Consider the following 27,604-nt stretch of genomic DNA (forward strand, 5'->3'; position numbering starts at 1 on the left):
GGCAATCTCACCAACTCCTCTACTTTCTGAGGAGGCTGAAGAGAGCTGGACTATGCATGTCAATGCTCATGTCCTTCTACAGACGCGCAGTAGAGAGCATTCTAACATGTTGCATCACTGCATGGTACGGAAACTGCATCGCAGCACACAGGAAGGCTCTATAATGGGTAGTCAAAGCTGCCCAATGCATCACTGGTACCAGCCTACCTGCTATTAAGGACTTATATATGGAAAGGTGCTGGTAAAGGGCCAGTGACATCATGAAGGATCCCACCCACCCTGCTCATGAACTGCTTGTCCCACTCCCATTTACGTAGTGGATGCCACATAGGAGGCTACGTAACATCCACGCCAGGACCACCAGACCCAAAAACAGTTACTTTTCCCCAGGCAGTAAAGCTGGTCAACACCTCCACCCATGAACTCTGCCACTACCTTATTATTTCCCATCAGTCATCTTGTGTACAGCCCAGTGTCACTTTATGGACATACAATCAATCTATGTATTTAAGCTATCTTATGCATTTATATTTATTACATTTTTAAAATATTATTGTGTTCTTTATCCTTTGTGTTTTGCGCTGTCTCGGATCCAGAGTAACAAATTATTTCACTTTCCTTACACTTGTGTACAGGAAATGACATTAAACAGCCTTGACCTGATCTTGACATAGTGGTTAATGCATTCCTTTTAAGTGCCAGCAATCACTGATAGACATAAACATAGAAGCAGAATTAGGCCTGCCATTTCATCATGATGCTTTATTTTCCCTCTGAACGCCATCCTGCTGCCTTCTCCCCGTAGCCTTCAATGCCCTCACTAATCAATTAGAGCTTACTGAGCTCCCATGCCATATGTAAGTTTGCTGAATTCACCACTGTCATTGGCCAAAGCAAAGTTGGCGATCAATCAGCACGTAGGAGGGAGATTGAAAATCTGGCTGAGTGGTTTCGCAACAACAATGTTTCACTCAATGCCAACAAGAGTAAGGAGCTGATTGTTAACGAAAGGAGGAGGAAGCCAGAGGCTGATGAGCCCATCGTCATTGGGGGAATCAGCTACTTTAACTTTCAGAGTGTTATCATTTCAGAGGAGTTATTCTGGGCTCAGCACATAAATGCCATTACAAAGGGAGCACGGCAGCACCTCTACTTTCTTAGGAGTTTGTGAAGCTTCGGTATGTCATCTAAAACTTCGAGAAACTTCTATAGATGTGTGGTGGCGAGTGTATATTGACTGGTTGCATCACAGCCTGGTACGGAAACACCAGTGCCCTTGAGTGGAAAATCCTACAAAAAGTAGTAGATACAACCTAGTCCATCACGGGCAAAGCCCTCCCAGCCACATGGAGTGCTGTCATAAGAAAGCAGCATCCGTCATCAGGGACCCCCACTATCCAGACCATGCTCTCTTCCCACTGCTGTCATCAGGAAGGAGGTACAGGAGCCTCAGGACCCACACCACCAGTTTCTGAAAAAGTTATTACCCCTCAACCATCAGGCTCTTGAGCAGAGGGGAATAACTCAGCTCACCCTAACACTGAAATGTTCCCACAACCTGTGGATTCAATTTCAAGGACTCTTCATTTCCTGTTCTCGATATTTATTGCTTATTTATTATTGTTTTTCTTTTTCATTTCTTTGTATTTTCTGCCAATGCCCACAAAAATGTATCTCAGGGTTGTATATGGTGACATATATACTTTGATAATAAATTTAGTTTGAACTTTAATCAAGAACATTCTTATAAACCTTCTCTAAACCCTCTCTAATGCCAGCACTGGGTTCAATTTCTGCCATTGTCAGTAAGGAGTTTGTGTGTTCACCCTGTGACTGCATGGGTTTCCGCTGGGTGCTCTAGTTAGGGTTAGTGAGTTGTGGACATGCTACATTAGCGCCGGAAGCACGGAGACGCTTGTGGGCTTCCCCCAGCACATTTCTTAGGCTGTATTTGTTGTTGACGCAAAGCAACGCATTTCTCTCCATGTTTTGACCAGCATGCGACAAAGAAAGCCAATCTTATAAAGCAAATCTGATCTGAAGTTCCCTACAAGTAATATGTGAACTTATTTAAGGTGTGCACCTGAGCCACGGGCATGATTGCTTCAATGTTCATTTCAGCAGGAAACCTTACAGACCAGAGTTCCCAACCTTTTTGATGCCATGGACCAATACCATTAAGCAGGAGGTCCATAGACCCCAGATTGGGACCCTCTGCTCTAGCAGCACAGTCGTAAGATCCCCACCGTCATCAAATCAGTAACCAACAGAGAACAGCATTGCAATGGACCACTGTGATCTGGTGCAACTTTGGGTAGAATCCAGCCTTACCCAGGACATGTTCTGCACAACAAACGCCTTTCACTTATGCAACACCCACTGCCACACCCCACATGCAAACATGAGATTCTGCAGATGCTGGAAATCTTGGGCAACACACACAAAATGCTGGAGGAACTCAGCAGGTCAGGCAGCATCTACGGGGAGGAATAATCAGTCGATATTATCCTCTCACCACCTTCCCCCCTCATCTTCTTCCAGTTATGCCTCCCTCCTCCATCCTTCTTTTCCACATTCCTTCTTCTGTTTAACCTCTTATCCCTTCTCTTCTGCCCACCTGCCCAACAACTCCCTCTGCTTCCCCTCCTCCTTCCCTTTCTTCCATGGTCTACTCTCCTCCCCTATCAGATGTTGTCTTCTTCAGCCTTTATCTCTTCCACATCTCCTCTCAGATTCTTTTTACATGCCTCCCAACCCACCTATCTTCCCCCTCACCTCATCTTACCTACCATCTGTCAGCTTGTACTCCTCCTTCTCCCTCACCTTCTGATTCTGGTTTCTGCCCCCACCCACTTTGTTTCCAGTCCTGATGAAAGGTCATGGCTAGAATCATCCAATGTTTATTTGCTTCCATAGATTCTACCTGACTTGAAGTGTTGTTCCAACACACACACATACACACACACACACACACACACACACACACACACACACACACACAGAAATATGGGATGGCAACTTAAACCCATCTTATAAACTTTTACAAAAATGTAGCTCCATGCAGTGGACAAGACACTCTGTTCCAGTGGCCGGCAGAGGTCATTCGTTGGTGATGCAGCGCGAGGTTTAAAAAGGGCTCTGATGCTTTTAGATCTTTTCAATGGGCAGTAATTGGCATGAAAGGTGCTTTCGGCAGGTTGCAATCAGCACGGGGCCAATGAAAGGAAGAGGGGTGTAAGTGTAGCGCCCATTGTATGAGTGGGTCAGTGTTAGAGTGGTCAGGCTTTGCTCAACAGGCTTAGGCGGGAACAAGCTTGGGCAAGCACAGATGGAGATTCTAAGTAAGCAAGTAAATAATTTTCTAGTAATTTTTTTTTCTGTTAGTGCACGGAGAATGGGTTTGGAGGTAGTGGTATGTCCTTGTGTGAGATGACAGAACTCTGGGGGGCCTCCAGTCTCCCTAATAACCTCATCTGCATGAAGTGCACTGAGCTACAGCTCCTTTGTGTTAAGGAACTGGAACTGTAGCTGGATGACCTTCAGCTCATACAAGAAAATGAAGAGGTGAGTGATGTTGCTATTACTAAGAAAAACCTGCTTGGGAATCTGTAAGGTCTGAAGATAGGTAAGTCACCTGGACCTGATGGACTACAGCCCAGGGATCTGAAAGAGGTTGCTGGAGATATTGTGGAGGCAGTAGTAGTGATCTTTCAGAATCACGAGATCCTGGAATGGTTCCGAAGGACTGGAAAATTGCTAATGTCACTCCACTCTTTAAGAAGGTGGAAGAAAGGAAATTAGGCTGACTTCAGTGGTTGGCTGAGGTTTTGAGATACCTGGAGGCACATAATAAAATAGGCCAAAGTCAGCACAGTTTTCTCAAAGGGAAATCTTGCCTGACAAATCTGCTGGAATTCTTTAAGGAAACAAGAAGCAGGACAGACAAAGGAGAATCAATGGATATTGTTTGTTTGGATTTTCAGAAGGCTTTTGACAAGATACTGCATATGAGGCTGTTTAATAAGATAAGAGCCCATGGTATTACAGGAAATGTACTGGCATGGATAGAAGATTGACTGACTGACAGGAGGCAGAGCAGAAATAAATGGGGGCTCCTCTGTTTGGCTGCTGCTGATTAATGGTGTGTAGCAGAGGTCGGTGTTGGGACCACTTTTTTCTGTCATATGTCAGTGATTTGGATGAAGGAAATGAGGCTTTGTGGACAAGTTTACAGATGATACAAAGACAGGTGGAGAGGCAGATAGTGCTGAGGAAGTAGGGTATCTGCAGAAGGACTTAAGACTGATTGGGGCAATGGACAAAGAAGTGGCAGATGGAATATAATATATGGAAGTGTACAGTCATGCACTTTGGCAGAAGGAATAGAGGCATAGACTATTTTCTAAAAGAGGAAAAAATACAAAAATCAGAGGTGCAAAGGGACCATAAGACCATAAGACCTTAAAACATAAGAGCAGAATTAGGCAATTCAGCCCATCAAGTCTGCTCCGCCATTCCATCATGGCGGATCCCCGATCCCACTCAACCCCACACTCCTGCCTTCCCGCCATATCCTTTGATGCCCTGACTGATCGGGAAACAATCAACTTCCATCTTAAATATACCCACAGACTTGGCCTCCACCACAGTCTGTGGCAGAGCATTCCACAGACTCACTACTCTCTGGCTAAAAATGTTCTTCCTTACCTCTGTTCTAAAAGGTTGCCCCTCAATTTTGAGGCTGTGCCCTCTAGTTCTAGATACCCCCACTATAGGAAGCATGCTCTCCACATCCACCCTATCTCGTCCTTTCAACATTCGGTAGGTTTCAATGAGATCACCACGCTTTCTATTAAATTCCAGTGAGTACAGGCCCAAGGCTGCCAAACGCTCCTCATATGTTAACCCCTTCATTCTCGGAAGGGGTGTGAACCTCCTTTGGACTCACTCCAAATCAACACATCCTTTCTGAGATATAGAGCCCAAAACTGTTGACAATACTCCAAGTGCGGCCTGACTAGTGTCTTATAAAGGCTCAGCATTATCTCTTTGCTTTTATATTCTATTCCCATTGAAATAAATGCCAACATTGCATTTGCCTTTGTTACCACAGACTCAATCTGTAAATTAACCTTCTGGGTGTCTTGCATAAGTCCCTCTGCCCCTCTGATGTTTGAACCTTCTCCCCATTTAAACAATAGTCCGCAGTATTGTTCCTTTTACTAAAATGCATTATTATTCATTTCCCAACACTGTATTCCATCTCCCACTTTTTTTGCCCATTCTTTTAATTTGTCTCTGCTGCAATCACATTGATTTCTCACCACTACCTACCTCTCCACCTACTTTCATATCATCCGCAAACTTTTCCACAAAGCCATCAAGTCCATTATGTAAACCATTGACAAACAATGTGAAAAGTAACAGTCCCAATACTAACCCCTGAGGAATACCAATAGTCACTGGTAGCCAACCAGAAAAGGCCCCTTTTATTCTGACTTGTTGCCTTCTGCCTGTCAGCCATTCCACTATCCATGCGAGTATCCTTCCTGTAACGCCATAGGAATTTATTTTGTTAAGCAGCCTCATGTGCAGTACCTTATCTAATGCCTCTGAAAATCCAAGTAAATGACATCCACTGCCTCTCCTTTGTCCACCCTGCTTGTTACTTCCTCAAAGAACTCTAACAGATTTGTCAGGCAAGATTTTTCTTTACAGAAACCATGCACACTTTGACTTATTTTATCATTAGTCTCCAAGTACCCTGAAACCTCATCCTTAATAATGGACTCCAACACTTTCCCAACCACTGAGATTAAGCTAACTGGCTTATAATTTCCTTTCTTTTGCCTACCTCCCTTTTTAAAGAGTGAAGTAACATTTGCAATCTTCTAGTCCTCCAGGACCATGCCAGAATCAAGCGATTCTTGAAAGATCATGATCAATGCATCTGTTACCTCTTCAGCAACATCTCTCAGGACTCTGGGATGTAATCCATCTGGTCCAGGTGACTTATTTACCTTAAGACCTTTGAATTTTCCTAGCACTTTTTCCTTTGTAATAGCAATGGCACTCACTCATGGTCCCTGACACTCACAGACCTCTGGCACACTGCAAGTTTCTGCCACAGTGAAGACTGATGCAAAGTACCCATTAAGTTCATCTCCCATTTCCTTGTCCCCCATTACTACCTAACCAGCATCATTTTCCAGTGGTCCAATATCAACTCTCTCCTCCCTTTTACTCTTTATATAACTGAAAAAGCTTTTAGTATCCTGCTTTATATTATTGGCTAGTTTGCCCTCATATTTCGTCTTGGGAGTCCTCGTGCTTACAGGTTGAGTTGGTAGTAAGGAGGACAAGAATACAAAGATAAGGATGTAATGCTAAGGCTCTATAAGGCATTGGTCAGACCACACTTGGAATATTGTGAGCAGAAAAGATGTGCCAGCATTGGAGAGGGGTCCAGAGGAGGTTCACAAGAATGATCCAAGAAATGAACGTGTTAACAAATGAGGAGCATTCTATGGCTCTGGGACTGTACTGACTGGAGTTTAGCAGAATGAAGGGGGATCTCATTGAAACCTATTGCATATTGAAATTCCTAGATAGGGTGGATGTGGAGATGATGTTTCCTATAGTGGAGGAGTTTAAGACCAGATGGCACAGCCTCAGAAATGAGGGATGTCCATTTAGAACAGATATGAGGGAAAATTTATTTGGACAGAGGGTGGTGAATCTGTGGAATTTTTGTCACAGATGGCTGTGCAGACCAAGTCATTGGGTATATTTAAGGTGGAGATTGATAGTTTCTTGATTAATCAGGATGTCAAAGGTTACGGGGAAAAGTCAGAAGAATGGAATTCAGAAGGATAATAAATCAACCATGATGGAATGGCAGAGCAGACTCGATGGACCAGATGGTATAATTCTGCTCCTATGTCTTATGGTCTTATCTTCCTCACTACTGAAATGGGTGAGTCTCCTGGGGTTGGCCAGAGAACCCCACCAGAGCTACCATCGGGGAGGAGGTCCAAAAGCCTGAACACACACACTTGACATTTAGGAACGTCTTCTTCCCCTCCACCATCAGATTTCTGAACGGACAATGATTCAACCCATGAACATTACCTCACTATTTTTGTTCTCTTTTGTACTACTTATTTGACTTAGTTTTTATACTTATTTCATATTGTAACTTGTAGTGTTTTATTTATTGCACTACAGCAAAGCAGCACATTTCTCGACATACAGTACGTCAGTGATATTAACCTGATTCTGAGAAGTTTGTTTATTATATAACAGAACTATTCAAAGAATTGGTCACCTAAGGCCATAAAAGGGTAACACATAATTACTATACTGACTGTACTTACTGTCTGCTTTCTAATTGACTCCGGTGGAATGGTGGGAGAGCTTTAAGTCCAACACAGCTTTACCATCAAAGAGCTTTTTCAAAAGAAATTATTTCCAAATTCTTAAACACAAGAGATTCTGCAGATGCTGGAAATCCAGAGCAACTCACACAAAATGCCGGAGGAACTCAGCAGGTCAGACACCATCTATGGAAATGACTAAACAGTTGACATTTTGAGCCGAGAACCTTCTTCAGGGATGGAAAGGGAGGGGGGAAATGCCAAAATAAAAAGGTGAGAGGAGTGGAAGGAGTACAGTAGGTGATAGGTGAAGCCAGGTGGGTGGGGAGGGTTGGATTAAGTAAGAATCTGGGAGGTGATAGGTGGTAAAGATAAAGGTCTGGAGAAGAAGGAATCAGACAGGAGAGGAGAGTGGACCATAGGAGAAAGGGAAGGAGGAGTGGACCCAGAGGAAGGTGATAGGCAGGTGAGGAGAAGAGGGGAGGTAAGAAAGGAGCCAGTGTGGGTAATGGAAGAAGATGGAAGGGAGTGGGGAAAAATTACCATAAGTTAGAGAAATTCATACCATCAAGTTGGAGGCTACCCAGACAAATTCTTTCTTCCTTGGTTTTACAGTTATCTGCTGCCCTTAAACTTCTCTCGCTCCCTCATTTTTTCCCCTCTCTCTCTCTCTCTCTCTCTTTCTCTCTCTCACGCACACAATGAACTCAATGTACAGCTGGTTATGGCACTGTTTGGCACGGAGCACTGTCCAACTGGCCGAGTGCCGGGAACTACTCAGGAGCTGTGTGTCAGTGAGGCCCACAGTAGCTTAGCAGTTAGTGCATCACTTTACAGAGCCAACCATCACAATCGGGGTTCGATTTTCCCCTGCTGTCTGTAAGAAGTTTGTACATTTTCATCAAGGCATCAAGAAGACGAGTGGTACATTGGCCTTTATATAAAAGGGTACGAGCACTAGTGTCAGGAGTGCTCATCTCCAACAAAAAAAGGCCTGAGAATGTGTGGTGAAGCCCTAGATAGGAAGAATAAGACCATAAGATATAGAAACAGAATTAAGCCATTCAGTCCATAAGACCATAAGACAAAGGAGCAGAAGTCGGCCATTCAGCCCATCGAGTCTGCTCCACCATTCTATCATGAGCTGATCCAATCTCCCATTTAGTCCCACTCCCCCGCCTTCTCACCATAACCTTTGATGCCCTGGTTACTCAAATACCTATCAATCTTTGCCTTAAATACACCCAATGACTTGACCTCCACTGCCACCCGTGGCAACAAATTCCACAGATTCACCACCCTCTGGCTGAAAAAATTTCTTCGCACCTCTGTTCTGAATGGGCACCCTTCAATCCTTAAGTCATGCCTTCTCGTATTAGACTTCCCCACCGTGGGAAACAACTTTACCACATCCACTCTGTCCATGCCTTTTGACATTCAAAATATTTCTATGAGGTCCCCCCTCATTCTTCTAAACTCCAAGAAATACAGTCCAAGAGCGGACAAACGTTCCTTATATGTTAACCCTCTCATTCCCGGAATCATTCTAGTGAATCTTCTCTGAACCCTCTCCAACGTCAGCACATCCTTTCTTAAATAAGGAGAGCAAAACTGCCCACAGTACTCCAAGTGAGGTCTCACCAGCGCCTTATAGAGCCTCAACATCACATCCCTGCTCCTATACTCTACTCCTCCAGAAATGAATGCCAACATTACATTCGCCTTCTTCACTACCGACTCAACCTGGAGGTTAACCTTAAGGGTATCCTGCACGAGTACTCCCAAGTCCCGTTGCATCTCAGAACTTTGAATCCTCTCCCCATTTAAATAATAGTTTGCCAGTTTATTTCTTCTACCAAAGTGCATAACCATACACTTTCCAACATTGTATTTCATTTGCCACTTCTTTGCCCATTCTCCCAATCTATCCAAGTCTCTCTGCAGACTCTCTGTTTCCTCAGCACTACTGGCCCCTCCACCTATCATTGTATCATCAGCAAACTTAGCCACAAAGCCATCTATTCCATAATCCAAATCGTTGATGTACAAAGTAAAAAGAAGCGGCCCCAACACGAACCCCTGTGGAACACCACTGGTAACCGGCAGCCAACCAGAATGGGATCCCTTTATTCCCACTCTCTGTTTCCTGCCAATCAGCCAATGCTCTATCCACGTATGTAACTTTCCCGTAATTCCATGGGCTCTTATCTTGATTAGCAGCCTCATGTGCGGCACCTTGTCAAAGGCCTTCTGAAAATCTATTGAATCTGCTCCACTATTCAATCTTGGCTGATTTATTTGACCCCATTCATCTGCCTTCTTCAAATAACCTTTGTCACCCTTACTAATCAAGAACCTATCAACCTCTGCTTTAAATATATCCAATGACTTGGCCCCACAGCCGTCTGTGGCAATGAATTCCACAGATTCACCACCTTCTGTCTAAAGAAATACCGCTTCATCTCCATTCTAAATGGATGTCCTTTTATTCTGTGGTTGTGCCTTCTGCTCCTAGACTCTCCCACTATCGGAGACAACCCTATTCTCCTGATTTCTCCCCGTAATCTTTGATGCTCCTACTGATCAATAACATATCAACTTCTGCTTTAAATAAACCCAATGTCCTGGCCTCTACAGCTGCCTGTGGCAATGAATTCCACAGATTCACCACCCTCTAGCTAAAGAAATTCCTCCTCATCTTTGTTCTAAAAGGATGTTCCTCAATTCTGAGGCTGTGCCTTAAGTTCCTAGAGGGAACATCTCTCCATGTTCATTCTACCCAGGTCTTTCGAAATTTAATATGTTTCAATGAGATCCCCCCTCATTCTTCTAAACTCCAATGAGTACAGGCCCAGGGCCCAAATGGATCGCATACATTAACCCTTTCATTCCTGGGATCATTCATGTAAACCTTCTCTGGAATCTCTCCCACGCCAGTAAAATCTTTCTCGGATATGCGGTTCAAAATTGCTCATGCTATTTAGAATGTGGTCCAACCAATGCCTTACAAAGCCTTATAAGAGAGTAAGAGAAGGGAGGAGACAACAAAGATGAATGTAAATGACGCATAATATACGAAATAGTTCTGAGTTCAAGGCTGAAGGAATAAATGTAGCGCATGGTACATACAGGAAGATATCCTGGGAAATTCAGGCATGGAATTTATAATCTGAATAATTTTTAAAATTCCATTATCTCAGTTTGGTAAAATGGAACAAGGGATACGGACGTTTTTTTAAAAATCCACTGTAACTGTGTCACACTTCGCGGAGGTGAAAATGTATGAAGATATTTTTATAGCTGGCTTTCCTGGTTTATCAAAACTGTCAGGGGTTTATGATCTCCCTAGCAATGTACTTGAGAAAATTTTCCTCAAATTAACCACAGTGTGATACTTAAAAGTAAACCCTATCCCTTAAGCACCGTTTACTCCCTTGAAATGCAAAGCCTTAAAAAAATCCTTATCAGTCAATAAAATAATAATAAAATGTAAGAAAAAAGTAATAAAAAGTAACAAAAGTAATAAAAGTAAAAAGTAAAAGAGTAGAAATAAAGTAATAAATCTAAATATTAATAATACATATAATTATAAAACAGCAGAATATTAAAAGTAATCAAAGCTCACCACAAATTGTATTTATAAATAAGCACTTATGCAGAAAAGTGTCACAAGGCATTTCACAGGATAACAGTTGATGTTGATCCAGAGGACAAGGCAGGGAAAAGTGTATCTCATAAGAGTGAGGAGCAGAAGAGGCCACTCAGCCCATCAGGCTGAGGACGAGCAAACCTGAAAGATCACATGGAATTGGTGTTCGAAATACAGAGTGATTTATTAAAAACTGGTGCGTACCAGGAGAGCAGCTAAGGCTGACCTACATGAGCATGAATTTGGTATGAAGCTCCAGTACTGTTTACTTTTTAGCTTATATCGTAAATGCAACTTATTATTTGTTAAGTTCATTCATTCGTTCGTTTGTTATGTGCCATGTTGTATGACGTGGGTGATCATGATCTTTCCATGATTGTTATTGGCAAATAACTACACGCGACCCTGATTGGTGGGGTGGTTGGGCAGCTAAGCAGGTGCTACACCTTGCCCAAGGGTGACCTGCAGGTTAGTGGAGGGAAGGAGCACCTTACACCTCATTTGGTATGGTTGAATGACAATAAACTGAATTTGAGTTTGAACTTGATACAGCTTTTACATCTATAGTTGACGCAATTACCAGTAAAACTACATTTTATTCACAGAATGGAGGCTGCAGGAACACTTAAGTAACAGTCTAGGTCCTGATTAAGAATAAAATAACTATCCACATGTTTAACAGTAAATTCAATTTTCTATTACAACAATAAAGGTGCTGGGTGGAGATAACGTCTCTACCAAAGGAGGTGTAAGGTGCTCCTTCCCTCTGCTATCCTGTAGGTCACCGTTGGGCAAGGTGTAGCACCTGCTTAGTCCCTTACCACTTCTCTTCTTCTCACCAGCCCATCACCTTCCTAAGGTGCCCTTCCTCCTTCCCTATCTCCCATGATCCACTGTCTTCTCCTGTCAGATTTCTCCTTCTTCAGTCCTTTACCTCTTTCACCTGCCACCTCCCAGCTTCTCACTTCAGTCTCCCCCTCACCCCCACCCACCCACCTTTCCCCTCATCTGGTCTCACCTGTCACCAGCCAGTTGAACTCCTTCCCACCGCCCCCAGCTTCTTATTCCTGCTTCTTACCCCTTCCTTTCCAGTCCTGATGAAGGACCACAGCTCAAAATGTCGGCTGTTTCTTTCCCTCCATAGATGCTGCCTGACCTACTGAGTTCCTCCAGCATTTTGTGTGTGTCGCACAAAAATACTATTGTTCAACAGCAGGTTGGCAGCTGGGTATATTGTGGTGTGTGACTCACCTCTCAGGTCCCCAGAGCTTTTCTACCATCTACAGGGCAAAAGTCACGAGTGTAATGGAATAGTCTCTACTTCCCTGAGGAAAGTAGCAACAACAATCATCAAACTTGACACTATATGCAGAGTCTTACTTGTCCACCACTGAGACAATCTAGCATCTACACAATAGTGTTGTTTCCAGTCAAGATCGCGCCAAATTGCGATCTCCATTGAGGCTGCTGCTCAGATTCAAAATTCAAGATAGTTTAATGTCATTTCCAGTACACAAGTGGAACACAAGAAGGACAAAATAATTATTATTCTGGATCTGATGCAGTACACAATAAGTTAAAGAACGCAATAAGTATAAATACATAAGATAGCTTATATGCTGTACATAGATTGATTGCATGTCCATAAAGTGATGTTAGGCACAGGAGTGTCTGTACTTAAGGTGACTCTGACAAGAAGTGATAAAGTAGTGATGGTGGGGGGTGTGGAGGGATGGATTAGTGTTAATCAGCCAGATGATTTGGGGAAGGTAACTGAGTCTGGTGGTCCTGGCATGGATGCTATGTAGCCTCCTCTGTGATGGGGTGGGACAACCAGTCCATAAGCAGGGTGTGTGGGATTCTTCATGATGTTACTGGCCCTTTTCTAGAACCTTTCTGTATATATGTCCTAGATGGTGGGTAGGTTGGTGCCGGTGGTGCGTTAGGCAGTTTTGACTACCTGTTGTAGAGCCTCCCTGTCTGCCACAGTGCAGTTTCCATATGATATAGCGATGCAGTTGTTTTTAAGAATTTTTTATGTTCATCTGGATGGTTTTGTGGACAGAGAGTGGAGTTAGAAGTCAGGTTAGGGTTTCAAGACAAGGATATATGATTTAGTGGATAGGCTGGAATCTAAGCCTTCCCTCCACATTGGAAGGTCAGATTTTGGGCCAGCATACCAGTGAGGTCGAAGTGTGGTGGCGAGATGGGAGTTTGAGGCCTAGTGTTTAGGGTCCCATCATTGGCAAGTCTGAATTTGAGGTCTGGAGTTTGGGTCCTCATTCACCGTTTTTGGCAAGTCCTGGGTCAATTCTGAAGATCAAAGCCAGAAGGTCAATCGTTAGTCCAGTTCAAAGCCCAAAGGTAGATCAGTAGTCCAGAAGTCAAGGGTTTTCCATGAGTCTGTAAATCCTTGCGAGTGCCTTGGAGAAGTCAAAGGCCTAGTGTCTATGATTCCATGAGTACGTTGGATGCTAGTCAGCTGAAGATGGCCTGTCCTAGGGTTAAAGCACTGTGTATGTGTTTTGGGAGGGAGGAACAGTGCTTTTCTTGCTGTTGTTGCTTTGTCACTTGGTTACTGTGTTCTGGATTATTCTGCCGAGTATGGTGGGCATGACATGTTGACACAGGTGTATGTGGTGACACTTCTGGGCTGCCCCAGCACAATCTTGAGTGTGTTGGCTGTAATACAAACAACATATTTCCCTACATGTTTTGATCTACATGTGATAAGTAAATGGACCAGAACCTGAATCAAGGTGCTCACATCAAGACTGATCTAAGTCCACAGTGCTTCATCCTCTAGCACCAAGGACATTGGCATCAAGGGCAGGAGAACCCTACCACCGGCAGGTTTCCCTGTATGTTGCATAACGTCTGCCTTGGAAATATATCACTGCTTCTTCATCATCACTGGGTCCAAACCAGCAGAACTGCAGGAGCACCTTCTTCAGATCTATAAAGATTAGCTTTATTTGTCCCACGTGAATCGAAACATCAAAATTTATATTGTGAAATGGTTTGTTTGATGTCAGCTATCAACATTATCTGAGGATGTGCAGATGGCAGTCCACAAGTGGAACACAGAGTACAGTACAGTCCTGTAGCTGACATTGCAGTGCCAACCATATACCCTGCTTAGATCAATCCCTCCTACATAGCTTTCCAGTTTTCTGTCATTGATGTGCTTATCTAAGAGTTTCTTAAATGTCCCTAATGTACCTGCCTCTACCACTCATGAAAATGTCTCTTGCTATCCATTTGATCTATGTCTCTTATCATGTTGTACACCTCTGTCAAATTAACTCTCATCCCCCTTCACTCCAAAGAGGAAAGCCCTAGCTCACTCAACCTATTATCATAGGACATGCTCTCTGATCCAAGCAGCATCTTGGTAAATCTCCTCTGCACCCTCTCTAAAGCTTCCACATCCTCCCTATAATGAGACAACCATAAATGAACACAATACGCCAAGTGTAGTCTAATCAGGGTTTTACAGAGCTGCAATATTATTTCACAGCTCTTGAACTCAATCCCCTGATAAACGAGGGCCAACACGCTTTATGCCTTCCTAACCACCCTTTCAACTTGTGCAGTAACTTTGAGGGATCTATGAACGTGGACCCCAAGATTCCTCTTTTCCTCCACACTGCTAAGAATCCTGCCATTAACCCTGTATTTTGCCTTCAAATTCAACCTTCCAAGGAAAACTCTACAAAAAAGTAGTGGATATGGCCCAGTTCGTAATGGGGAAAGCCCTCCCCACCATTGAGCACACCTACATGGAATGCTGTCATAGGAAATCAGAGTCCATTATCAGGGACCCCACCACCAAGGACATGCTCTGTTCTCACTGCTGCCATCGGGAAGAAGGTACAGGAGCCTCAGGACTCACACCACCAGGTTCAGGAACAGTTACTAACCCTCAACCATCAGGACGGAGGTACAGGAGCCTCAGGACTCACACCACCAGGTTCAGGAACAGTTACTAACCCTCAACCATCAGGACGGAGGTACAGGAGCCTCAGGACTCACACCACCAGGTTCAGGAACAGTTACTAACCCTCAACCATCAGGACGGAGGTACAGGAGCCTCAGGACTCACACCACCAGGTTCAGGAACAGTTACTAACCCTCAACCATCAGGACGGAGGTACAGGAGCCTCAGGATTCACACCACCAGGTTCAGGAACAGTTACTAACCCTCAACCATCAGAAAGAAGGTACAGGAGCCTCAGGATTCACACCACCAGGTTCAGGAACAGTTATTACCCCTCAATCATCAGAAAGAAGGTACAGGAGCCTCAGGACCCACACCACCAGGTTCAGGAACAGTTACTAACCCTCAACCATCAGGAAGGAGGTACAGGAGCCTCAGGACCCACACCACCAGGTTCAGGAACAGTTACTAACCCTCAACCATCAGGAAGGAGGTACAGGAGCCTCAGGACTCACACCACCAGGTTCAGGAATAGTTACTAACCCTCAGCCATCAAACTCTTGAACCAAAGGGGATAACCACGCAATTTCACTTGCCCCATCATTGAAATGTTCCCACAACCTATGGACTCACTTTCCAGGACTCTTCCTCTCACGTTCTCTATAATTTATTGCTTATATATTTATTGTTAATATTTCTTTCTTTTTGTATTTGTACAGTTTGTTGTCTTCTGCACTTTGGCTGAAAACCCAAGTTGGGTGGTCTTTCACTGGTTCTGTTATGGTTATTATTCTGTAGACTTATTGAGTATGCCTAGAAGAAAAAGAATCTTAGGATTGTATATGGTGACATATATGTACTTTGATAATAAATTTCCTTTCAACTTTAAACTTTGAATAGCACCAATAGGGAAATGCACTAGCCAACCACAAGTAAGAGGTTTTGGCCACAGTCTGTGATTCCTGAGTCTGCTGGTGGAATTGGCCACTGTACTGAGCTACCATTCATGACCTGCCTCTCTCACTGACCTTCCCAGCTTCCGTCCACCTCTGACATTTGCTCACTTCCCAAACTGTGCTCAAAGGGAAATTTTATCACCTGTACACTTGTGACCTTCAATTATAATTAGTTGGTTAGGAGCTAGCTGGTACGGCAGCAACTTGTTAATGAGAGTCATCTCAATGTGCATTGTGCTCAATGATGGGGAAAAATTAAATTGTCTCTTTTTTTTCCTTCTGAGCCCTGTTAACTTTCGCCTCATGTCCTCCAGTCTTTCCAAGTGTACCTTATATACAGCACAACATCATTTTATGGACATAAGGTCAATCTACAGTATGTAAGCTATTTTATGTACTTATATTTACAGGTTGAGTACCCCTTATCTGAAATGCTTGGGGCTGGAAGTGTTTTGGATTTTGGATTTTTTCAGATTTTGGATTACATAACAAGATAGGTTGGCATCGCTATCATTTCTGACTCTGAATTTATGTGCTACCAGTAGGCAATCTTTGTCTTACACTTGTTCATCACACAAATGTACTTAATAGTAAAAATCATTACATACCATTAATAAAATGAAAATATAATGTTTGCAGGACATCAGCATCGGGAGAACACCTGAATCAGCTGTTGAACAGCAACAAACAGCAGCAGACGTTCAATCTCCACCTATGATGCCGTGTTTGATTAAAAGGTTATAGTGCATTGTATTTCTGTTTTACTTTTTTTAGATTTTATGTAAGGTATTAAAACAATCAGCAATCTGGTGTTAGATTTTCATCAGCAACTCTTTAAAAATTTAATGCCGTGCCCTTTCTTAAATTTTTGCAACCAGCCTGGTGAATATTCACAATTACCTTCAATTTTCAGTTTGTCGTGATAGATCTTTGCTTATTTCATGCTCAGCATACTGTTAAGTGGCATATGTTCACTTTGACGCTGATGATACATGATCGAGCTCTTCATTTTTCACTTTATGCAGTGTTTTTCTATTTTTCATGAACTTCTGTTCATTACATATGTGAGGTCACTTTTCAGATCTGTCTGTAAGTGCGCAGAGACCTGCACAGTACCAAAAAACCTTCCCAGCATCTTGTGAAGTTTTTCATTTTTGATGTCATGTCAGCGCACAAATAAGATTTGGATTTTGGAGGTTTTCAGATTTTGGAATTTTGAATAAGGGGTACTCAACCTGTATTGTGCTTTTTAAAATTATTATTGTGTACTTTATCTTATGTGATTTTTTTTGTGCTGCATCAGATACAGAATAACAATTATTTCATTCTCCTCTAGAATTGTGCACAGGAAATGATATATTAAACAATCTTGAAACTTAAAGTGAAATAACTTGACTACATCTCCACTTTGGGTGGTGGAGTGGAGATACATCTCCACCAAAGGAGGTGTAAGGCACTTCTTCCCTCTGCTAACCTGCAGGACACCCTCAGCAACACCCCCCCCCCCACCCCTGCACTGATCAGGATCATGTGAAGCCATGGGAGCAGGTGGTGGATGGTTGTATGAGCAGTTGGTGCATATCGCAAGTCCTGGTTATGTGACCACTGATGCCAAGCATACAATCTTGTTAATGAGGGTCAATGATAATGGCTGGGGTCACCCGTCTTGCAAAGGCACTGCCTAAAAGAAGGCAGTGATGGCAAAACCACTCTGTAGAAAAATTTGCCAAGAACAATCATGGTCATGGAAAGACTATGATTGCCCACATCATACAACAGCACATAATGAATGAATTAATAACTTCTCCATTATTAGCACACTGAAGACCATGTACCTTCTTAATTTATTTGGAAAAAACATAAAATTCTTCAGATTTTATAATTTAGAGCCAGAGCACTAAATATTAAATACTCTTTGACCCCATTGTCTACCCTCCTCGTCCACTCAGACCAGTGGAAAACAGAAGTATATATATATATATATATATATATATATATATATATATACACACACACACAAACACACAGTATATATATATATATATACACACACCTTCTCAAAATATAGAAGTACGCACATGTTAACTTTGCCAGTCATGTCTGCATTGGATGAGACAATAATAGTCCCAAATTCCTTTAGGGAAAAGAGGAAGGTGGAATTTTTACACAGTGCTCCAAATGTCAACTCACTAATAAGCCACAAAAGGTTAGAAGACAAGCACACAATTTTCATTTAAATTCGGTCCCTGTCCCTGATTAGCCAGTTAACAGTAATGAAACTCATTACAGCTTATGATGTGGCCATTCACTCCATCAAATCTGTCCATCAATCTGTCATCTAATTGGTCTATTCTCTGTTTCCATTTTTAATCAACCGTTGCAGATCCATTTCTTTCTTGTTGCAACTGAACCCAGAGTCACCAGAATTTCACACTGGTCATGTACACTCATGAGTAAGAAAGTACCTCCCAAGATATTTTGCCAATCAGTTTAAATTATAATCTTCAATATAACCTTCTTACCTATGTACTACCAGGTATTATTCTCATTTTTTTCATTTCCTTTTCACCCTTGGTATACACAATGCTTCAATGAGCATGTACTACTTTAAGACCATAAAGCATTGGAGCTGAATTAGGCCACTTGTCCCATTGAGTCTGCTCCACCATTCAATCATGACTGATTTATTATCCTTCTCAACACCATTCTTCTGCCTACTCCTTGTAACCTTTGACACCCTAACTAATCAAGAACCTTAAATAACCTCTGCTTTAAATAAACACAATAACTTGGCCTCCACAGCTGCATGTGGCAACAAATTAGACAGATTGACCCTCTGGCTAAAGAAATTCCTCCTCATCTCTGTTCCAAAGGGACGTCCTTCCATTCTGAGACGGGGCCCTCTGGTCCTAGACTCCCCCACTATTGGAAACATCTTGTCCACATTCACTCATCTCATCCTTTCAATAATTGATGAAATTCCCCTTCATTTTTCTAAACTTCAGCAAGTACAGGCCCAGAGCCATCAACTGCTCCTAATATGTTAATAGGATCATTCTCATGAACCTCCTCTGAAGCCCCTCCAATGCCAACACGTCCTTTCTTAGAGAAGGGACCCAAAACTGCTCACAATATTCCAAGTGCAGTCTGAGCAATGCTTTATAAAACCTCCACATTACATCCTTGCTTTATATTTTAGTCCTGTTGAAATGAATGCTAACATGGCATTTGCCTTCCACCTTCTCCAATGTTTCACCTCAGAGACTGGAGAATCAGCTTGCTAAAACAGAAGAAAGAGGAACTAGAAAAAACTACTCGGCCCCTCAAACCTTCTCCACCATTCAACAATATCATGATCTCAGCATCATTTCCCCACCTATCCATAGAGAATAGAATAGAATAGAACTTTATTGTCATTGCTCAAGACAACGGGATTGTGGTCCAAGTGTAGTTTTTCTTTGATTTCTATTGTATTTCTTGTTTTACTGTGAATGCCTGCAAGAAAATAAATCTCAGAGCAGTATATGGTGACATATACATACTTTGATAATACATTTACTTTGAACTTTGATATCCATTAATTCCTGCACAATCCAAAAACATCAATCTCTGTTTTGAACTCAATCAATGGGTCTCCATGACCCTTTAGAGTTGGGAATTCCGAGGCTCCTGAAGGAAGAAATTTCTCTGCATTTCTGTGCTAAATGTACAGCACCATATTTTAAGAACTGAGGGCCTTAATTCTTATTTCTCATTCCTTTCATAAGTACATTGACAGTCACAGTGAAAGTGCAGGCAGACTAATAAGATGCAAGATCCATGAAGAGGTTGATTGGGAGATTGGGAGATCTCATCGTACTAGGAGACCGTACAATAGTCTCATAATAGGGAGTTTGATTCTGCCCTTGAGCTTGGTGGTACATGCTTTCAGGCCTTTACATCCAGGAATGAAAGGGTTAATGTATGAGGTGCGTTTGATGGCTCTTGACTTGTGCTCACTGGAGTTTAGAAGAATGAGGAGGAATCTCATTGAAAGTTCTAGATAGAGTGGGCTTGGAGAGGATGTTTCCTATAGTGGAAGAGTCTAGGACCAGAGGGCACAGCCTTAGAATACAAGGATGTCCCTCTGCGACAGGGGTTCCCAGCCTATTTTATGCCATGGACCAATGCCATTGAGCAAGGTGTCTATGAAACCCAGGTTGGGAATCACTGCTTGAGAACAAAAATGAGGAGGAACTTCCTTATCCAGAGGATAGTGAATCTATGGAATCTATTGCCACAGACAGCTGTGGCGGCAAAGCCACTCCATGATGGAATGGCAGATCATCTTGATGGGCCAAGTGGCCTGACTCTGCTCCTCTGGCTTATGCCCTTATGGTCTCTTCAGCCATTGAAAAGTACCCTTGTAGAACCCTGGAACTGTTTCGGACTTTTTGATACATTCTAAGCTCTAGGGTGGCACAGTGCCATAGCAGTTAGTGCAACACTTTGCAGTGCAAGCTTTAAGATCAAGGTTCAATTCCTGCTACTGTTTATAAGGAGTTTGTACGTTCTCCCCATGGCTGCATGGCTTTCCTCCAGGTGCTCTGGTTTCCTCCCATGTTCCACAGACCTTCTCATGCCTTGCAGTGCATCGGGTGGTATGTTTTGCCGTTTTCTTAGCATTTGTCTGTTTATTAGGAGGCCGAATTGCTAGCTTGATGCTCAACCCAGCACGGATGGAAAGCGTACAAGGAGCCAGCTGGATTCGAACCTGAGACCATTTACCTCAATGGTCTGGTGCTGATGCCACCACACCACCAGCTGGCTATCAGAGTTATTGGCATGATATTTTGGCACTAGAAGCATGGCCACACTTGTGGGATGCCCCCAGCACACCTTGGACCGTGTTGGGTGTTGATACAATCAACACATGTCACTGTATGTTTTGATGAGAAAAATAAAGCTAATCTTCTTTAATCTTTAAATTTCTCTCCTCTTACAACATGCCTGCCGTGCCAAGAACCGGCTGGTGAATCTGCGTTGAACTTTCTCTTTAGCAAGTATGTATACTTCTTTGGATAAGGAAACAAAATTTACACAACACTCCACCTCTTGCCTAATCTCAAACAAGAGAAAGTCTGCAGATGCTGGAAATCCGAGCAACACACACAAAATGCTGGAGCAACTCAGCAGGCCAGGCAGGATGCAAAGTCTTTTTTTCTCCAGTCCTCATGAAGGGTCTCGGCCTGAAACGTCAACTGCACTCTTTTTCATAGATGCTGCCTGGCCTGCTGAGTTGCTCCAGCATTTTGTGTGTGTTACCTCTGGTCTAACTGAGGTTCAATATAATTGATTTGATATGTCAACAACTTCCTACAAATGTCTCTTGGAAAATATTCTGACTGGTTGCATCACCGCCTGGTATGGTGGCTCCAATGCACAGGATTGGAAAAAGCTTCAGAGGGTTGTAAACTCAGCCAGCTCCATCACAGGCACAACTCTCCCCACTACTGAGGACATCTTCAAAACGATGCCTCAAGAAGGGGGCATCCATCATTAAGGACCATCACCACCCAGGACATGCCCACTTCTCATTACTATCATCAAGGAAGCGGAACAGGATCCTGAAGACCCACACTCAACATTTTAGGAACAGCTTCTTCCACTCCGCCATCAGATTTCTGAACAGACAATGAACCCATGAACACTTCCAAACTATTCTGCTCAATTTTTGCACGACTTTTTTTTTATATATTCCTTAATGTAATTTATAGTAATTTTTTAATGTTTTGCACTGCAATGTTGATGCAAAACAAAAGATTTCACAATAATAAACCTCATTCTGATTTTTGTTTCTTGCACTCAGATCCTCTCAGCAAGCCATTTACCTTCCTTACTGCTTTCAGGTACACTTTCAGTGACTTGTGTCCAAGGACACCCTGGTCCTTTCAACATCCAACTACCCATTCACTCACCATTTTAAAACACTTGGTATTTTTGATTTCTCTCCTGAAGTCGATAATCTTACGTCTTCCACATTGTCAGCAATCAGCCAGCATACTTTCAATCAAGTGGCAACTTTATGAGATACAGGAATGGAACCGGACGTGATTTTCTGCTGCTGTAGCCCGTCCACTTCAAGGTTCGACGTGATGTACATTCAGAGACGCTCTACTGCACACCACTGTTGTAACACATGGTTATTTGAGTTACTGTCGCCTTCCTGTCAGCTTGAACCAGTCTGGCCATTCTCCTCTGACCTCTCTCATTAACAAAGCATTTTTGGCACACAACTGGATATTTTTCTTTTGTTTTTCACACCATTCACTGTCAACTCCAGGGACTGCTGAGTGTGAAAATCCCAAGAAATCAGCAGTTTCTTAGATACTGAAACCACCCCATCTGGCACCAACCATCATTCCACTATCAAAGTCACTGAGATTGCATTTCTTCACCATTCTGATGTTTGATCTGAATAACAACTGAACCTCTTGATCATGTCTGCATGCTTTTACTTTACTTTACTTTATTGTTGCCAAACAATTGATACTAGAGCGTACAATCATCACAGCGATATTTGATTCTGCACTTCGCGCTCCTTGGAGTACAAATCGATAGTAAATATTAAAAATTTAAATTATAAATCATAAATAGAAAATACAAAAGGGAAAGTAAGGTAGTGCAAAAAAAAGCGAGAGGCGGGTCCGGATATTTGGAGGGTACGGCCCAGATCCGGGTCAGGATCCGTTCAGCAGTCTTATCACAGTTGGAAAGAAGCTGTTCCCAAATCTGGCCGTACGAGTCTTCAAGCTCCTGAGCCTTCTCCCGGAGGGAAGAGGGACGAAAAGTGTGTTGGCTGGGTGGGTCGTGTCCTTGATTATCCTGGCAGCACTGCTCTGACAGCATGCAGTGTAAAGTGAGTCCAAGGACGGAAGATTGGTTTATGTGATGTGCTGGGCTGTGTTCACGATCTTCTGCAGCTTCTTCCGGTCTTGGACAGGACAACTTCCATACCAGGTTGTGATGCACCCTAGAAGAATGCTTTGTACAGTGCATCTCTAAAAATTAGTGAGGGTTTTAGGGGACAGGCCAAATTTCTTCAGTTTTCTCAGGAAGTAAAGGCACTGGCGGGCCTTCTTGGCAGTGAACTCTGCTTGGTTGGACCAAGTCAGGTCATTTGTGATATTGACCCCGAGGAACTTAAAGCTTTTGACCTGTTCCACTTGCGCACCACCGATGTAAATTGGGTCGTGCGGTCCGCTACTCCTTCTGAAGTCAACAACCAATTCCTTCGTCTTGCTAAAACAACAGGAATTCTGCAGATGCTGGAAATTCAAGCAACACACATCAAAGTTGCTGGTGAACGCAGCAGGCCAAGCAGCATCTGTAGGAAGAGGTGCAGTCGACGTTTCAGGCCGAGACCCTTCGTCAGGACAGATGCTGCTTGGCCTGCTGCGTTCACCAGCAACTTCGATGTGTGTTCCTTCGTCTTGCTGATGTTGAGGGATAGGTTATTGTCTTCGCACCATGCCACCAGGTTCTTAATTTCCTTTCCATACTCAAACTCATCATTACCCGAGATACGGCCTACAATTGTAGTGTCATCAGCAAACTTATATATAGAGTTTGATGGAAACTTGGCTACACAATCATGGGTGTACAGTGAGTACAGCAGGGGGCTGAGTACACAGCCTTGTGGGGCACCGGTGCTCAGAGTGATTGTAGAGGAGAGCTTGTCCCCTATTTTTACAGCCTGGGTCCTGTCTGTGAGGAAGTTGAAGATCCAGCTGCAGATCTGAGTGCTAAGGCCCAGGTTCCGGAGCTTAGGAATCATGTTGCGTCGAGTTGCTGCCACATGATTGGCTGATTAGATATTTGCATTAATGAGCAAGTGTACAGGTGTACCTAATTTCGTGGCCATTCGGTGTATATTTGGTCCCCTCAGCCAAATTGTTGATGCAGACTGCAAAGAGTTAGGTCTGTTAGCTGAGAATGATCATTTTATTCATAAACACAAGAGATTCTGCTGATGCTGGAAATCTAGAAGAATTCAGCAGGTCAGAGTGCCATGCTAGTGTAGCAGTTCAGCATTCAATTCCTCAGTAAGAAGAATGGATGTCCCTCCCATGTGTGCGTGTGGGTTTCCTCTGGGTGTTCCAGTTTCCTCCCACAGTCCAATGATGTAGCGGTGAGTAGTTTAATTAGTCATTGTAAATTGCTGCATGATTAAGCTGGAGTTAAATAGGCGGGATGCTGTGCAGTGCGGCTCAAAGGGCCGGAAGGGTCTATTCTGTGCTTACCTCTAAATAAATAAACTTCTGAATAGGAATAAATAGGCAATGCCTCGAGATGTCAGATATTTATTCCTCCTCTTCACAGATGCTGCCTGACCTGCTGAGCTTCCCCTGCACTTTGTGTGTGATCCTTTCATTCATACTCCTTACGTCTGTGAAACAATTCTCAATCCATTCAAATAATTTACACCAGTTGCACATGTTCTCCTCATCTACTCGACCAGATATTTCCTCAGTGATTAATCAACTCTTTCATAAATCGAAATTGACTTTCCTCAGTCATTGTATTCCTTTCCAAATGCTTAGCGTACACTCAATGGCCACTTTATTAGGTACACCTGCTCGTTAATGAAAATATCTAATCGGCCAATCATGTGGCAGCAACTCAATGTATAAGAGCATGCAGACATGGTCAAGAGCAATGGCTCCGAAAGTGGTAATATCATCCCCCCAGGGCAGTGGGGTTTCTAAGGGGGTGAAAAAGATAAAAGGAGTAGTGGGGGGCCAGGGGGCAGTTGAAAGATTACAGGCTTAATTTAATAAATGAATTACTTATTATAAGCATTTGATGCTCAGTGCCTTGCAATTGATTACAATGATCTCATGCTAACCCACCGTTCTCTTCAACTTTGCTTGAAGCGCTTTATAGTTGTTGAAAATCAATGTGATGCTCCTGTATTTGGCATATCACGAGAAAGCTGAACTGAAGAAATCATGTTATTTCTGAGCCCAGCCTGCGCATTATTGCTGTTCACTACTGTAGTATAGAGTTATGTAGCTAGTATGATATCCATGCTCTAATCATGCAATTAATCAATTCCTAGGAATTAGGGTATGGTGTTCAATGCCCTTTTGAATGGTCTTGACTGCATTTCTCTAGTCCATGGTTCAACTGAGATTTTGTTGCCCCACTTTATGTACTTTCAGGCAGAGAGTCAGGTTTTGATGATGTCATAACTTCTGCCTTTATTGACCAAAGTGCTTAAGGTTCAACTTAAACAATAGGTGATTGACCATGGTCATGAATCCATAATGAGAATGGCAGAAGACCAAACGAGAAAGAGGTGTAGACAGTAGACTGTGGAGTACCTGAATATGGATTTATACCAGCACCAATCAACCAACAGCAGCCAACGTGTCTGCTGTGGGAAAAAGGTTTCTTCAAATGTAGCAATGAAATCATCTAGGCTGCTTGAACACCGAAGAGAATACACTCTGATAAAGCAAACAAGAACTTGGCTTATTTCAGTCACTTTATGAAAACTTTCAGAAATGAAAAACAATTCAAAACATGCTTGCCAGCATTTATCAACAAAACAGTGATGGTTTGCGTGCTCCATACAACATTTCATTGCTCATCGCGAAATCTGGAAAGTCCTGTACAATTGGAAAAGAACTGATTCTGCCAGCAGTAAGGGAGGTTCTGAGTACTGTTTTGCATAAGTCACCAAACCAAAAAGTTAAACCTATTCTGCTCAGTGACAACTCTGTTCAAAGATGAATCGATGAAATGTCTGAGAATATGGAAGACACATTGTACAACATACAGAATTTGCCCTGCAGTTGGACGAGTCAACTTTGCCAAGCAACAAATCTTTGCTTCTTGGTTATGTAGACTTCATAAAAGATGAAAGCATGGTTCAAGAGTTGTTATTTGCATGGGGACTAGAAACAGATACAAAGCTAATATTTCGGGCTATTGAGCAATTTTTTCAAAGAGAAAGACATTCTGCTCACCATCGATGACAGGATGCCACCATGGGGTTATTGCTTTCTTGAAAAAAAGCTGTACCTAACATTCTTACTTCTCACTGTGTAATTCAGACAATATCTTGTCGCAAAAAACCTAAGTCATCAGCTGCACAATTCATTTAACTACTGTTATCACAGAGGTAAATAAAATCAAGTCCCATGTTCTTAATTCTTGACAATTTTGAGAGCTTTGTATTGAGAATGATGAGCAGTTTGAACACTTGCTGTTGCACACAGAGGTCAGACGTCACTCCAAAGGAAACTGCTTGATATTTTTATGCATTTTTTGAAACTGGTAAAATTCTTTGAAAACTCGAATGCTTCATTCAGTATTTAATTTAATAATATTAGGTAGGACATTGCTTATTTGTCAGAATTATTTGAAAAGTTTAAAGAAATAAGTCTTCAATTGCAAGGAAATTACATGAATCTTATCAAAGTCGAATCAGTAGTCTCCACATTTCTGACCAAATTAACCCAAAATGCAACATTGGTTGTTGTGGCCTTTTCCAACTTCTGAGTCTCTCTGAGTTGGAAGAGAAAGAAAGAATACCAGATGATGATCTTCAATTATGCCATGCGCACCTGGACGAGCCGCATAAAGACATGTCAGAGAGCTATCGGGATCTTCTCTCGATCCAAAATCCAGATTGGGTAATAAATCCACTCCTGAACCCTTGTTATGAGGAATTAACAGGAAGAATGAAGGAAGAACTGATCTCACTACAAAATAACTTGGAGCTGTAGCCAAGGTTCAAAAAAATTATATCAAGACTTTTGGTTGTAGAAAGAAATCACTGAAATCTCTACCCTGCACTGTGGAAAAAGATCAAGATGTTCTTTATTGCCTGTCCAACATCATATAAATAGTCGCCCAAATTCTTTCAAAGCAACAAAACAAACTGCAAGTTATTGAACTAATGTACACTCTAAAATTGTTCATGAAAACAAACTGCAAATTACTGAACCTGGGGGATCTGAGACTCCCTCTGAGTGACACTCAGCCTGATGTTGAGAAGCTGATCTCACTGCACCAAGCCCAGCCATCTTACTGAAAGGTGAAAAAGCAATGAACGAGTGAATAGTTGGACGCTAATGTACACTCTAAAACTGTTCATGAAAATTGTTTTTACTCTAATTAAATAAAGAAATGATTTTATTTGTAGCTTTAAATAGACTTGAATAATCTTTGCAGTTATTTATCACTGCTTTGATTTTGCAGTTCCTATTTTCTTTCACTGTGCACCATAAATCAAAATTTATTATAGTTTTTATGTATTAGTCAGAAAGGGAGATGGGGCACTGGGGAATGTGGTCTGGGAGACAAGGGACAGTAACGCAACACAGTTTGGGAACTACTAGTCAAGAGGTTCAGTTGTTGCTCAGACCAAAAATCAGAATGGGGAAGAAATGTGATCTTAGTGACTTTTGACCATGGAATGATTATTGGTGGTTTGAGTATCTCAGAAACTGCTGACTTCCTGGAATTTTCACACACAACAGTTTTGAAAGCTTACAGAGAATAGTGCGAAAAACAAAAACAAAAACAAAAAAATCCAGTGGGTGGCAGTACTGTGGGTGAAAATGCCTTGTTAATGAGAAGTTAGAGGAGAATGGCCAGACTGGTCCATGCTGATGGAAGGCAACAGTAACTC

General features: G+C 42.5%; 1 protein-coding gene across 4 annotated transcripts in view; it reads right to left on the reverse strand.

Moving 5' to 3' along the window:
- The window catches only part of srcin1a (SRC kinase signaling inhibitor 1a), a 578,647-nt gene that overhangs the window by 423,842 nt on the left and 127,201 nt on the right, over positions 1–27,604 (reverse strand). The gene's annotated exons all lie outside the window — the stretch shown is intronic.

The sequence above is a fragment of the Mobula hypostoma genome, chromosome X1 (assembly GCF_963921235.1).
Source record: "Mobula hypostoma chromosome X1, sMobHyp1.1, whole genome shotgun sequence".
In the NCBI taxonomy this organism is placed as follows: domain Eukaryota; kingdom Metazoa; phylum Chordata; class Chondrichthyes; order Myliobatiformes; family Myliobatidae; genus Mobula; species Mobula hypostoma.